The following is a 14,961-nucleotide window of genomic DNA, read 5'->3' as shown; positions in this document are numbered from 1 at the left end:
TAGATGTGATGTTGTCTTGAACACGTGATAATAATTTATGATCCAAAAGATAAATTATGAAATTCTGATTACTAGGTCAAAAATGATTTCGAAAACAAATTCGACTGGGCTACCACAGCTCAAAGCATATACTTAATATGTAATCAACACAAAAGATATTTTAATACATAATTTAGGTATACTTAAGTGTCGTGAGAGTACAATTTCTTACATAATGGGAAAAACCCAGTCGCAAAATGTATGTTTGACGCGAGACGCTTCCTTCGAAACGAAGCGAAGATAATCGAACCGACTTGAAGTATCACGTTTTTCTGAGTACTTAAATGTATACATATTTAGTAGGTACCTGGTATATTTTGTACCGTCGCAATCTGTCTGGTGAGCAATAGGCCACTTGTTATGAATAAGTAGGACTTAGGACATTTTTGAGTACGGTCACGAGCATTAATATGTATACACTTTGGTACCATGTCACATTAACTTTTTTGACAAATTGAGCTGTAAGTCTCACTAAATGTCAAATATGTCAGTGCGACAGAATCCTAAAGTGGGTACATTATATCGCTCATGACGCCCATGACCCCTGACATGGCTCATGTAACGACTACTAACTTGCATCAGTAAGTAGTAACCGGGACCAACGGCTTAACGTGCTTTCCAAAGCAAGAATCATCTTACTTTCGGACAATCAGGTGATCAGCCTGTAATGTCCTAAACAAACTAGGGATCACAAAGTAATTTTCGTGATATGTCCTCACCGGGATTTGAACCTGGGAACTCTGGATCGTGAGCCGAACGCTCAAACTACTGGACTACAGAGGCTGTGCACACCGGCCTATACACACTAGAGACCTAAATAGACATACACACAACATACACTCTACGTATTAACCATGAATGTTAAATAAATTTTAATTTTACGTCCATGAATCACTAATGATATTATAAAAAACCATTATAACCATGAGCCAACAAAAGACAAATTTACTGATAACCACCTAATAACCAATTTATGTCACGCTGCCACAGTCTATTAAAAACAAAGTGTTATTCAAAACCCAAACAAAGTCTACAAGTCACAATGATTTCATCCTAACCAAAGGTTACTATAAGCATGAAGTAGCAAATATTCAGTAAAAACCGACACACCTCCAACGTCACCTATGACTCAAAACAACGGAGCAGTTCGTAGTAAAATAACCAGCTAAGAAGACCTCCTTAATACGCACAAAGTCAACTGGAAATTCCATACCCGAGAGCTCCTTTAAACTGGTCAGTTACTTGCCGCTTAAGAAGACCTGTGAGCCATTGATGAAATGTAAAACAACGGAAGATTCGGAGAGGTCTTCAAAGTTGGTCATAGTTTTCGTAAGAATACCGTCTGATGACGCGATAAGCCGGTTTTGCGAGAATCCCGCCTGACGTCAGGTATAGCGGGGTTTAACGTAGAGTTTAAAAACTATTAGACGTTATTAGGAAATGAATTTAGTAATATCTCTATATTTATAGTACGAGGAAATTGTTAGTGTTTTTGGTTTTCATTAGTGGTCTTAAATGCTATACTTAGTACTTTACAACTAACGGTCTTTGGTTTATGAAGCTTATTAGCGACCAAGTGTACTTATGTTATGTATCTGCTATAATAACACACTTCAAAGATTGACATACTAATGGCTATAGTAATAGTAAAAGTATTGTTAATAGTTTTTGAGATACAACAAAAAACTAAAAAAGGCCTTTAACCCAGGCAAACTCCCCCCCCCCCTCCATTCGGTTAGCTTCATTTCCAACCATGCATATGTTGTTTGTTCAGAATTGTACTATATTTCGCCTGGCAACATCACAAACATAACTTTAAAAAAAAAATAACCTTTTGAAAATTTAGTTTTGGAACGTCTCCCTCACTCTCTTGCTTTCGTGTCGTTATAGAGGTCAGACGTGTGACCCTCGAATAATTTTTGAATCTTTCGAATCATTGTCGTAATTGCCGAAAATATTCCTAGTGCAACAGTGCCTTTAGATTGGGAAGACAATCCATCGCTCGAGTGTTTTGCCACAGTTATAGGTAACTCGGTAATCTGAGGTAAGTCGGCGAGCTGAAGGTACTGCAGGAGCCTCCCTGGCTGTTGGTTCTCGAGCCTGCGTATGTCGCAGCAGGTCATCTAGGTGAGTCTTTCTCTTTTAAAGGCATTTTCTCGTCGATTGTCGTATTTTTATAAGTTGCACTTTCGTATCAATTTTTTACCCAAATTTAGTATATCGCAATTTTCCCAATACAGTCCACTTTTAATATTCATTTTTTGGTCCTTCGAGCCGGATATTTCATTTGTAAGGCGATCTAAGGATTCCATAATCAAATTTTTGAAGTTGAAAATTAATTATAAAAAACTTGAAGGTAACTTTAAAACGACACATATTTTATTTTGTGTTAACCTTCAAAAGATTGAAGACCGTTTTGTTTCAAATATTATTTTTAATTTTTGAACTTGCTTCTGAACGCACCTTGTCAGTCTGCTGTCACTGTCATCCGTACGTCAAGTTGACTACTTGTCAATCGAGTCTAAAAATAACCTCATACATATCACATTGTTATTCATTGTTTTTGTTGGTTTCGATTGTTTTTCGTGTTGTTTTTGTTAAAATAACTTAAATTAACAATGAGTAACGATGATAGTATGTCGGTTACTGGAGACAGGAACCGCATTGCTCGGGATTATGCATTTGCCCGTATCGAGAGTATGGAAAACACGGACTTGGTAGGATATACTTTACAGGACGTGAAAGAAATTACGGATGAGTTTCACAGAGCACAGATAGAAGTATTGGCGTCAGTTTCGAAAGAACATAGACCAGGCGAGTTAAATTTTTCGGCTCAGTTTGAAACAAAAGTGAGGTCAATAAAATATCGTATGTTGAAGAAATCGCAAGCTGATATAAAACCTTCAGTTTCAGTTTCGGATAATCAGTGCTTAAGTGTAAAGTTGCCTAAAATAAACATAACGCCTTTTGATGGAAGGATTGAAAATTGGATTTCTTTTAAACAACTTTATGACTCACTTATTCATAATAGGGAAATTCCAGCAGTGGAAAAGCTACATTATTTATTGACCTATGTTCGAGGATGTGCATTGGATTTAATAAAGAATTATCCAATTTCAGATGAGAATTATTTAAATGCATACAATGTTTTGAAAAATCATTATGAACGTAAAAGAGTGTTAGCGTCAATATTTTATGAAAAATTATTACACTGTGAATCTGTGAAGTCTAAAAGTAGTACAGAATTAAATAGAGTTTTTCGTACTTTTAAAGAAAATATTGAAATTTTAGATAAATACCAGTTACCAGATAGGAATTTTATGCTGTTCCATTTGTTATGGTCCAAGCTTGATGTAGCTACTAGAGAGGCTTTCGAGTTACAATTAGAGTCTGATGTTGATATTCCGGAATATGCTGACTTGTGTAAATTTATAGAAAAGCGAAGTCAAGCTTTGGAAAATTCTGGTAAATTGAATATTGTTACTACAAAGCCAGTGTCTAAAACAAAGTCATCGCTTATTGTACCACCTGTGATCAGCTGTACGTTGTGTTTAAAGGTTGGCCATAATATAGACAAATGTCCCAAATTTTTAAAATTGACTCCTCGTGAGAGATTTGCTTGTGTGAAGGATAAACGACTTTGTATTGTATGTCTTCATCCCTCTCATACAGTCAAACATTGTAAGTCATCAGTTCACTGTGACAAATGTAAGTATAGGCATCACGCGCTACTTCATTTCCACACGTCTGCTGATGATGACATTTCTCAACAATGTATCGAAGGGACTTCGTCGAATATTCCCACAGCGTTGACTGTTCCTGGAGGTCATTCCCAAATTTTATTTTCGACTGCTATGGTCTTAATTAAAAATAAATTTAATAAATTGACACCTATTCGCATACTTTTGGACAGTGCTAGTGCCTGCAATTTTATTACTTTGACTTGTGCTCGGAAGCTTGGACTTGACATAAAGGACAATGCCCATTCTGTGAATGGTATTGGTACGGTATCGGCCGATACTCTTGGCACTGTCGAATGTGAGATAGTACCATCTAATGGTGGCTCCTCATGTAACTTTTCGTTTAATGCTCTCGTTTTGTCGCAAATTTGTACTGACATGCCGTCGGGACAAATTGATATTTCCTCTTGGAAACATATTAGGGGATTAGATCTTGCTGATCCATTCTTCCACCAGCCTGGGCCTATTGACATGTTGGTCAACGCCAATATTCTCGCTTCGGCACTTCAACCTGGTCTTGTCAAGGGCGAGTCAGGTCAGCCTGTTGCTATCCGCACTGTTTTCGGCTGGATAGTAATGGGTGAATGTGCAATTGATGTTGACACTTGTCGTTCTCGTTCTCGTAAAGGTTCCTGTGTTGTGACTAAGGACTGTCTTTTAGTGTCGAGTTTGTCTTTGGACAACAGTTTAAAGAAGTTCTGGGAGTTGGAGAATTTAGATCCTCCTAAGCCTGTCGTTTTTTCGAAAGCTGAATTGTCGTGTGAAACCTATATGGAGGCTTCTTATTGTCGTAACCCTGAAGGTAGGATGATTGTCCCGTTGACCTTTGTCGACCCTCAGGAGAAGCCAAGGTTTTTAAATTCTCGTGAGGTCGCACTTAAGCGACTTCTGAATTTAGAGAGGAAGTTTAAAATAACCCCTCTCTTTCGTACTGCTTATATTAACTTCATGGACGATTACCTCAAATGTGGTCATATGGAAGAAGTTGAGCCGCCTCTGTCGTCTGAAGGCCACTTCTATTATATCCCTCATCACGGAGTTCTACGCCCTGACTCGGTTACCACACCCTTGCGTACGGTCTTTGACGCAAGTGCTAAGGATGCCGCTGGCGTGTCCTTGAACGATTCGTTGCTCCCTGGCCCTAAGTTACAGAAGAACATTTTCGATCTTCTGGTTAGGTTTCGTTGGCATGCTGTAGTCTTCACCGGGGACATCAAGCAGATGTATCGCCAATTCTTGGTCGAGTTGCGAGACTGCGACTATCAGCGCATTCTTTGGCGAGCGTCTCCAGAGGACCCTGTGAAGGATTTTCGCCTCCTTACCGTAACTTATGGGGTATCCTGCGCTCCGTACCAGGCGCTTTGGTGCATCGCTAAGGTAGCTGAGGAATTCTCATCTCGTGCTTCTCAAGGTGCTGCTGTCTTGGCGAGAGATACTTACGTAGATGACATTGTGTCAGGTGCAGACTCTATTGAGAGTGCTCTACTAATGCGCAAGGAGTTGCTGGACATCTTGTCGTCGTCTTGTCTCCATTTGCGGAAATGGGCCTCCAATAGCCCTGAATTCTTGAATTCTTGTCCGGACTCTGACTTATATTCCGACCGCCTCCGGAGTTTCGAAGATATAAGTGATTTATCGCTAAAAATTCTGGGTCTCTCTTGGCTCCCACAAGAGGACAAATTTACTTTTCGTACTTCAATGGATGATTCACGCTGTACTAAGCGATCTATCCTCTCGGATATCGCAAAGATTTTCGACCCTTTGGGTTTATTATCGCCGGTCGTATTTTTTGCGAAATATCTAATACAACTGTTGTGGTTGTCTGGAACCGATTGGGATAGCGAAGTTCCTGTTACTATCGCGCAGGAGTGGCGTAGGTTTAAGTCGCAGCTATCATCCTTGAGCTCGCTTTCCATTCCTCGTCGAATGGTCGAATCTTTTACGTCGTTGCAGCTTCACGGTTTCTGTGACGCCTCAGAAAAGGGTTACTGTGCCGTCATTTATTGTCGTGTCGTTCAAAATGACAACACTATCGTTGTGCGACTTTGCTGTGCGAAGTCGAAAGTGGCCCCTCTTCGTAGGTGTTCCGTTCCTCGTTTGGAGCTGCTAGCTGCTGTTTTATTATCGAACTTAATCGCTTCGTTCAAAAAGGCTTTAGATGGTTTTTATAATTTTGACGACATCTGCTGTTGGTCAGATTCAAGTGTCGCTCTGACATGGATCCGCTCTTGTCCATCGAAGTGGAAAACCTTCGTGGCCAATAGAGTCTCGGATATTCAGGAGAAAGTGTCCCCTCAAAACTGGTACCACGTGGCTGGTTCTGAAAATCCAGCGGATTGCGGTTCTCGCGGTTTACATCCTGCTGACCTCATCCAGAACGTAACATGGTGGGCGGGGCCTAATTGGCTTTCTCAACCTCAAGAGTTTTGGCCACGGTCTGAGATACAGTTTGACCACCTTGCATCTGATGAACAGAAGATTTATAGCCTCTTTACAGCTTCTAACATATCGTTCGTAGATGAAATTCTCAATCGATATTCATCTTTTAAGCGGATTTTAAACATCCTAGCTTATTGTTTTCGGTTCAAAAATAATTTGAAAAACTCTTCTTCGAAGGATTTAAAATCACAATTGTCGCCTGAGGAAATAAATAATTCATTTCGCTTCCTCGTGAAGCATGTCCAAGAGTGTGCCTTTGCTACAGAAATTCGTCTGTTGTCGAAAGATAGTTCTTCTCGTCCCTTACCTAAACCCATGAGAAAGTTATCTCCGTTTTTGGATGAACATGGGCTTTTGAGGGTGGGCGGTCGCCTATCTAAAGGAAGGCTGACTTATGACGTTAAACATCAGCTATTATTGCCTCGTGATCATAGGCTCACGAAATTAATAGTTGATGATTATCATCAGCGCTTTATGCACCCTGGACTGCAAACTCTCCAAAACTTGTTGGCCCAAGAATTTTGGATCTTGTCTTCGAAAAGAGCAATACACTCTGTTGTGTCGCGTTGTATAAAATGTTTTCGCGCCCATCCGAAAGTGGCACCACCTCCTCTTATGGGTAATTTGCCAGCCTTTCGTATCAACCAGATAAAACCATTCTCGTCTGCTGCTGTAGATTATGCGGGGCCTTTTGATGTGTGTTTGGGTCGGGGTCGAGGTGTGCGCACGTTTAAGGCATATATTTGTGTCTTCGTATGTACAGCCACCAAGGCTCTTCATTTTGAGCTCGTGTCGGAGTTGACCTCCGAGGCCTATCTAGCCGCCTTGAGGCGTTTCATCGCACGGCGTGGTCGCTGCTCGAAACTCATTTCCGACCAAGGTAGAAATTTCATCGGAGCCTACAATATACTTAGTGACCTTATGAAAGGGGCTTCCGGAGCCGAACGAATCGAGTTCGTGTTCAACCCCCCTGGTAGTCCACACTTTTCAGGCTTGGCCGAAGCTGGGGTCAAGTCTGTAAAAACGCATTTGTCGCGTGTCGTTGGCTCGCAACGCCTAACTTACGAGGAATTTTACACAGTCCTCACGCAGATTGAATCCATGTTAAACTCTCGTCCTCTTTCGCCCGTTAGCTCAGACCCTAACGACTTCTCGGTATTGACCCCTGGTCATTTTCTAACTATGGAACCCCTTACTATTTTACCCGAAAACAACTTCCTTGATGTAAAGTTAGGTTCATTGCAGAGATGGAAATTGTTGCAACAAATCCATCAAGATTTTTGGCGCAAATGGCACCTTGAATATTTACACACTTTGCAACAGCGTCACAAGTGGTATAATAGTCGAAGGGAAATTTCGATCGGTACTCTTGTACTCATTGTTAACGAGCAATGCAGTCCAATGAAATGGAAAATCGGTCGCGTCTCGAAACTTCATCCCGGGACTGATGGTGTCTGTAGAGTTGTCACGGTGCGTACAGAAGTTGGCGAATTCAAACGACCTATCGTTAAACTTTGCCCTCTGCCAATGGAGGATTTGAAATAAAACAGTACTCTTTGTTAACTTGTAATGTCGTAAACAAATATTTTTTCGTTCGTGTCGTTTTATAGTTTTAATTTTTGCTTATATATCGTGTTATAATTTAATTTCGGTTAAAATACAATGTATTTTGGTGGGCGGAATGTTCAGAATTGTACTATATTTCGCCTGGCAACATCACAAACATAACTTTAAAAAAAAAATAACCTTTTGAAAATTTAGTTTTGGAACGTCTCCCTCACTCTCTTGCTTTCGTGTCGTTATAGAGGTCAGACGTGTGACCCTCGAATAATTTTTGAATCTTTCGAATCATTGTCGTAATTGCCGAAAATATTCCTAGTGCAACAGTGCCTTTAGATTGGGAAGACAATCCATCGCTCGAGTGTTTTGCCACAGTTATAGGTAACTCGGTAATCTGAGGTAAGTCGGCGAGCTGAAGGTACTGCAGGAGCCTCCCTGGCTGTTGGTTCTCGAGCCTGCGTATGTCGCAGCAGGTCATCTAGGTGAGTCTTTCTCTTTTAAAGGCATTTTCTCGTCGATTGTCGTATTTTTATAAGTTGCACTTTCGTATCAATTTTTTACCCAAATTTAGTATATCGCAATTTTCCCAATACAGTCCACTTTTAATATTCATAAAACGAATAGTGTTATTTCGTCTATTTTTCCTTCGTTGTGTGGACTACATAGATTGAACTCTTCTTTAAATATGAATTATATGAATAATCGTATAACCCTAAACAAGACATATTATTTATTTAAGTAGGTAAATCAGAAAAGTAAGTACCTACATTACATGCCTGTATACCTATAATGAATTTGTTTTCTTCAAATTCAGTGCATTGGAAAACATAAGTTCTATATAATAAATTTATTGCTACAATAAACGTCTTTATGTATAATAAAGTAAATGTGCAATAAACAAGAAAGCCTTCAACAAAAAGAAAACAAAAGTATCCTTAACCACAATTTATTATCCTCGCCAGACGAATATATTTGAACTTTGCCCGCTCTATCAGTAACCAGGTCTGCGGTCACGACTGGCATGTCGTTTGTATATATACGAACAGCGACTAAACAGAGTCACAATTCACATTGGAACGTTCACAGTTCAACACGTACAGTCGATCGATTGGAAGCAAGCTTTTACTTAATCGAGCTATCGGTTCTACGCAGCACTCATTTTACTCAAGAAATTCGAAACTCAATTTGCAACGGAAATCCAGACCGCTTCTACCGACGACGTTCTTCTTTTAAAATTAAGGTAATTTTTCGTAATTTTATTTCCCACGTAAATTGTATTTGAAATTATCCCGATTCTTTATTGTTTTGTTCCAAAGCAATAAAAAATATTTTGTGTTCACTTTTTATTTTTATGTCATTCTATATTGTTTTAATTATTCATCATGGCTAGATATACAAAAGTCACTATTTGTTTCAAAAAGTCATTAACATTAACGTCAGACCCATTCAATATTTTTTACGTACTTATATTAAAAAAAAAAAACAAAAAAAATTGATTTGATTTTGATTTGAACAAAGTAATCATTAAAATATTTTACTTTCTTAATTTCAGACTAAAATGGCTGTTTGCAAGTTGTTCCTCGTTTTCGCCGTCATCACAATGGTAGCCGCTCAGAGGCCATTCTACGCTGGTCTTCAATCAATCGGGTACCCCCAGGTGGAATCAGTAGGCCTATCCAACAGATTCGGAGAGGACGACACCCGTGTCCCATTAGAAGCCAGAGGCCAAGCTGACTTGGTGAACAGGATTGAACAAATGCCGGTCAATAACCGACCTTTTTGGTACCTAAACTCAAAACAGTATGACATTTTAAGAAAAAACCCTCAGACCTATCCTCAGCGACAAAACTCTTTCGTTGGCAAATAAGAAAAACAAAAAAAATCAAAGTACTCTTCGATTCAGTGTTCGAATTTCAAAATCGGCCCAACATGGCGCGCCGCAAGAATCGTAAAACAGTTGGGGTAATATGAAATTCTTTTGTGAAATTCACGAATGCGATGCGACCATCGGTTTGGGCGACACGAAAATTTATTTGAAAAGTTGGATATTAGGCATTTGCGTTATTAAATTCGGCATCTTTAAGGTCATTTGTGGACTTCCGACTAATTTATTAAAACGAATCTTTAGGGTAATAAATAAGTACGTTTTAAATGAACCCTGAATTTTAATATTAATAAGACTGTAATATTTAAAATACTGTTTACGTCATTATATCTTATTATATTAGCGAAAAACAAAAATTATGTGAAAGAATATCATTATTTTTCATTATGCGATTAAGAACTTTATAACGAGATCATTAGGAAACCAATTTTTAGCTCCTTGGGTCTTATTCGGATAATTAGACAGTATTAATGAATTTGCATTTATTTATAATTATTATTAATGACATGTACATACAATAGAAATAAATGAACATGAAATTGAATTTATGCATTTTGATTTTAAATTATTCAACCTTACACTCCATTTGAAATTGTAATTATTTAAAGAACTCCAGAAGCTCATAAAGCTTTAACGCAAAGCTTAGCCGAACGAAAGAAGGCCTCGAATAGCCCAGTTTCCACTACTCAACTCAGTTACTTTTCATTGAACGTCAAAATACGAAATGACTACCGTTTTTTGTAAGAAAAAGCACACTGAGCCGTCATAGAAAAACGTGATAAAATGTCGGGCTTATTATTACGTTCATCTTGATTAAAATTCGTAAATAAGTTATATATGTCGGCGTTAGTTATGAATTAAGAAGAGAAATTGATCAAATCGGAAAATAAACGCTCCGAGCGACGGCAGCCGCCGTTGCCGTTTGTATCTTATGCTGTGACTTTATCTAATTGTGATACAAAAACTATTTGGAAGTAAATAAAATGATTGTGATACGAATGGCGGCCATTATTGTCTTCTAACGCCCACCCTTCTGACACACCACTGCTACGACATATAGAAAAAAGAAAATGTTTTTCGTTAGTTTAGATCTATCTTTATTTAGTAATCAGAATTTATTTATCTTCAATTTAGTACACTCCTCGCCCGCTACATTTAAGTTCCGTGTAACAGGGGGCCAGCCTTTTGTCATTAACCGGGCACAAGACCACGTGATATCAATTTAAAAAACACGTTTAGAGTAGTATTCTATTCATATATTCTAGTAGTAAAGTAAAAACCACGTAAGCGCCTTTTAAAATAATCACATTTTCTATTTAACTTATTTAAGAATTTTAATCAAGAAAAACGTAATAATAAGTCCGACATTTTATACCTTTTTTCTATGATGTCACAATGTACTTATTCGTACAATTTCCTTAGTAATTTAGTGTCTTGACGTTTGGTAATTTCCGGCCAAGTAGTTAATGCCATCTGCGGCAAATCTACAAAAAAAAGACGTTTAGTAAAAAGTAACTGATTTGACTAGTTGGAAACTAGCCTATTATACACCTCTGTTTACCCCTTCTGGAATATTCCAGAACGCTTACGCTACGCTTATATACGCTTAGATACGCTTATATAAGCGTGATTCTATGTTATGTAATGTGGTTTTCATTATACCACGACGATCTACACCCACTCCTCGCCAGCTAGGATGTTATAATATAGGTATGTATGTGTGTGTATTCTATTTTGTTTTCTTTCATGTTTTTATATCAACCTTTGCACGAACCAGTTTTTAATTGTCTCTAGGTAGTAAGCAAGCGACCAGTTCTAGTCATGTCTTGCCAAATAGGGAAGGAGATTAACATAAACAGACTGGTCTGTACGTTTTAATGAGCATAGAAGCCGACTGCGCCCGTATAGTGATTGTTATAGGTCCCATAGGGACTGTAACTTGGAACCTGACAGAGGGCAGCAGTAACTGTCAGTACCATTCAAAGTCGGAGGACAGGAGTCCTAGTACAGTTTTTAAAGAGACTACTCTGGACGCCATCCCACTCGCGTCAGACAGAGTACTGCGGGGCGGAAGGCAAGAGGGAAAACCACTGTACTTTTCCTAAGAGTAGCATGGAGAATGCTACACCGACAAGAGCGTGGCTTTGAAATTCGAACACGCGGTTCGCTCCATCTCGGATTTATTGACACATTCCGAAGCACCGATCATCTTACTCTTTGGACAATCAGGTGATCACTTGGAATGTCCTAACCAAACTAGCGATCACAAAGTGATTATTGGGATATGTCTCCACCGGGATTCGAACCTGGGACCTTCAGATCGTGAGCATGCCGCTCAACCACTGAATCACGGAGGCCGTTATAGAATATAATAGAATATCAATTGTTTGTTATAAAAGAACGCGACACACAAAAAGAAGACAATCATCATCATCAGCCCATTAAAGTCCCCACTGCTGGGGCACGGGCCTTCCCTATGGATAGATAGGGAGATCGGGCCTTAAACCACCACGCGGGCCCAGTGCGGATTGGTGGTTATTAACGACTGCTAATGCAACCGGGACCAACGGCTTAACGTGCCTTCCGAAGCACGGAGGAGCTCGAGATGAAATCTTTTTTTTTTGTGGTCACCCGTCCTATGACCGGCCTCTGCGAAAGTTGCTTTACTTCAACAATCGCAGACCGAGCGCGTTGACCGCTGCGCCACCGAGGACCCTACTGAGTAAGGCACGAACATTTTGTTGGATATCCAATTTAATATTATAGTTTTCTGTGCACGTTATCAAATCTCGGTAGAACAGAGTGGTAAAGCTAATGTGATGTTATCTTTTCCGAAATGTAAATTATAATAAAGAGGACTCGACTCACAAACCGAATCCTACAATTTAACTTCAAAAACATAAATAAGTACGATCCAACGTTAAACCTTTTGGAAAATACTTCATTTTCAAATATTTGGTTTATAAATTCCAAGCAATTAACAAAACATTTATAAAGCTTCAAAATGATATGATTGCGGAGGTATAATTAAGGATTTCATGCTTTTGTTAACGAAGTATCTACAGTATAAATAGGTATGCGACTATAAAAATGCCGAATGGAATTTTAAAGTGCCAGATATTCATTTATTTGTCCGCGTTTGAATAACTTAACTATTGATGTGAGCAAATAGGTATTGAAAAAGTTCCGAAACAATCTTTCATCAATAAAAAGTAAATTTTTAAGTACCCATCTAAGTATTTTTACGAAAACCCAATCCATTTGAAACTTACCTAATATATTTTAACGTAATCTCAAACAAGACGATTTCAATTTAGAAAACAAAGAGATTAAAACTTGAAGATATTCAATATAGGAAAGAAGCGTGTAAGTAATTTCGAGAAAATGTGTTTTTACACGTACTTTTGCCTGTTTACGAAACAAATATTGGTCAACCTTCAAGTGAAGGAAAATGACAACAAAGTCGTCGGTAGACAATGAGAGTGCTTATTGTTTTACTGGGCCAAGGGTGAAAGAGATATTAATGTCTTCCTTGACCAGTGTTGTTGAACTATCGATAAATGATCTTCTTTTAGTGTGCCGCCGCCAAGCCACAAGTTGGTAGTATCATTAGGGATCGACGATCCACTTGACCTATGTTGGAAGTTGTATATATGCGTCACGCTGTGTAAACTTCGATAGCGCGTTTTAGGACTGCATTATTGAATGGTAGCGCCATCTGTTGCATGTGGGTGGAACTAGCTGGTCAAGTAGTTGAGACCGCTACCGGTTGTATGAGAGGATGACTGTTTCCAGCAGTGGGACGTATATGCATGTAAGCTGGGTATGTATGGCTGAGTGTGTGTGTGTGTTCTGTAATAGGGTGAATATCAAAATGTGCCAAGTTTGTGGCGAACTTTCATACAATTTTTTCGTGAAAAACTGGGTTCCGACATGAAAAAAAAAGAATCCAAAAGGATCCTTTTTCATGTCGGAACTCAATTTTTCACGAAAAAATAATATGAAATTTCGCCACCAAACTTGAAATTTTGATATTCACCCAATAGATAAGCGTGAAACTAATCCACAAAATCGACAAGCTCTTAATAGTACCAATGGATTAACAAAAATTTGGTCCATGAATTATATAAAGGTGGCTGCAGTGGAGATGAATCAAACACTAAGATATGCAGATGATTACTATATTAAAAGTTCCACAAAGGATTTTAGTGACTTAATTTTAAAGAATTTAGGCTACGTCCGAAATTAGGAACGCTAGGTCGAAAAGTAAAAAGGTAATAAAATTATATTAGTTATCAGCGTTTACGCCGAAATGCATTATGACGCATGTTTCCGTTGCGAGTCCACGGGCGTTCTGATGACATTATATTCGGATTAAGCTCATCTGGGATCAGAAAACGTAGTACAAAATGGAGAAAGGCTGTGTGCAGTGGTGTGCCGTTCCCGAAAATATTCCCAACTTGGGAATATTCCCGGCAGTAAAAAGGTGCAAAACTTATGTAAAAAAAGAGCTTTATTACGTAACTTTCAGGCCAATAGCACCTGAGTACAAGACGGAACAAATTGAAAAAGAAAAGCAAACACACACAACACAACATTGTTATTTAAATTATTTTACCACCTTTATTGTATTCTATGTGTTCTCGCAAATAAATTGATTTGATTTGATTTGAAACAGTGTCCTTACTATTAAAAAGATTTTACAACGCGATTATTCCCGGCAACGACACATGACTGTCTTACGCCATTATTTGGCTGATATAGACTGATCAGATGGATGTATTGAGAGATAATTGAAAGTGCTACATTGAAAAGTATGTACTATAAAGACGAAAGAATATGTGTACAAAAGTACTAACAATGACGTTCAACTTTACTAATAAGGCCTTTTCACTATGAGGAATGTTTGCAAAGATAAATTGCTTTAGTTTCACCAATCTGTCAGTTTCGGCGAACTTCTACAAGTTTTTGTGGTGTGACTTAGGCGTTTATATTGCCTATAAGAGAATAAGAAAAGTTTGGCGAATTCGACGAAACCAGAATTTGGAGGGGCTTTAGGAAATGGGGATAAATTAATGCATTTGCTTAGTATCCATGTCGCCTTATTACAAAACGCAGACTAAATTGAATGAGTATCATAAAGGGCGCTACTCGTAAAAAGGACCATGATTTTTAAAGAAAGATATTATTATGAATCATAACGACATTTTCTTTACCTTTTTTAACTTTTGTTTTTTGATTTACCTAAGTATATCATCGGTTTATAATACATAAATTAATATTATAATTTATAATATT

The sequence above is a fragment of the Pectinophora gossypiella genome, chromosome 16 (genome assembly GCF_024362695.1).
Source record: "Pectinophora gossypiella chromosome 16, ilPecGoss1.1, whole genome shotgun sequence".
Taxonomy (NCBI): Eukaryota; Metazoa; Arthropoda; class Insecta; order Lepidoptera; family Gelechiidae; genus Pectinophora; species Pectinophora gossypiella.
The sequence above is the reverse complement of the archived record's forward strand: the minus strand, read 5'-3'. Positions refer to the sequence as shown.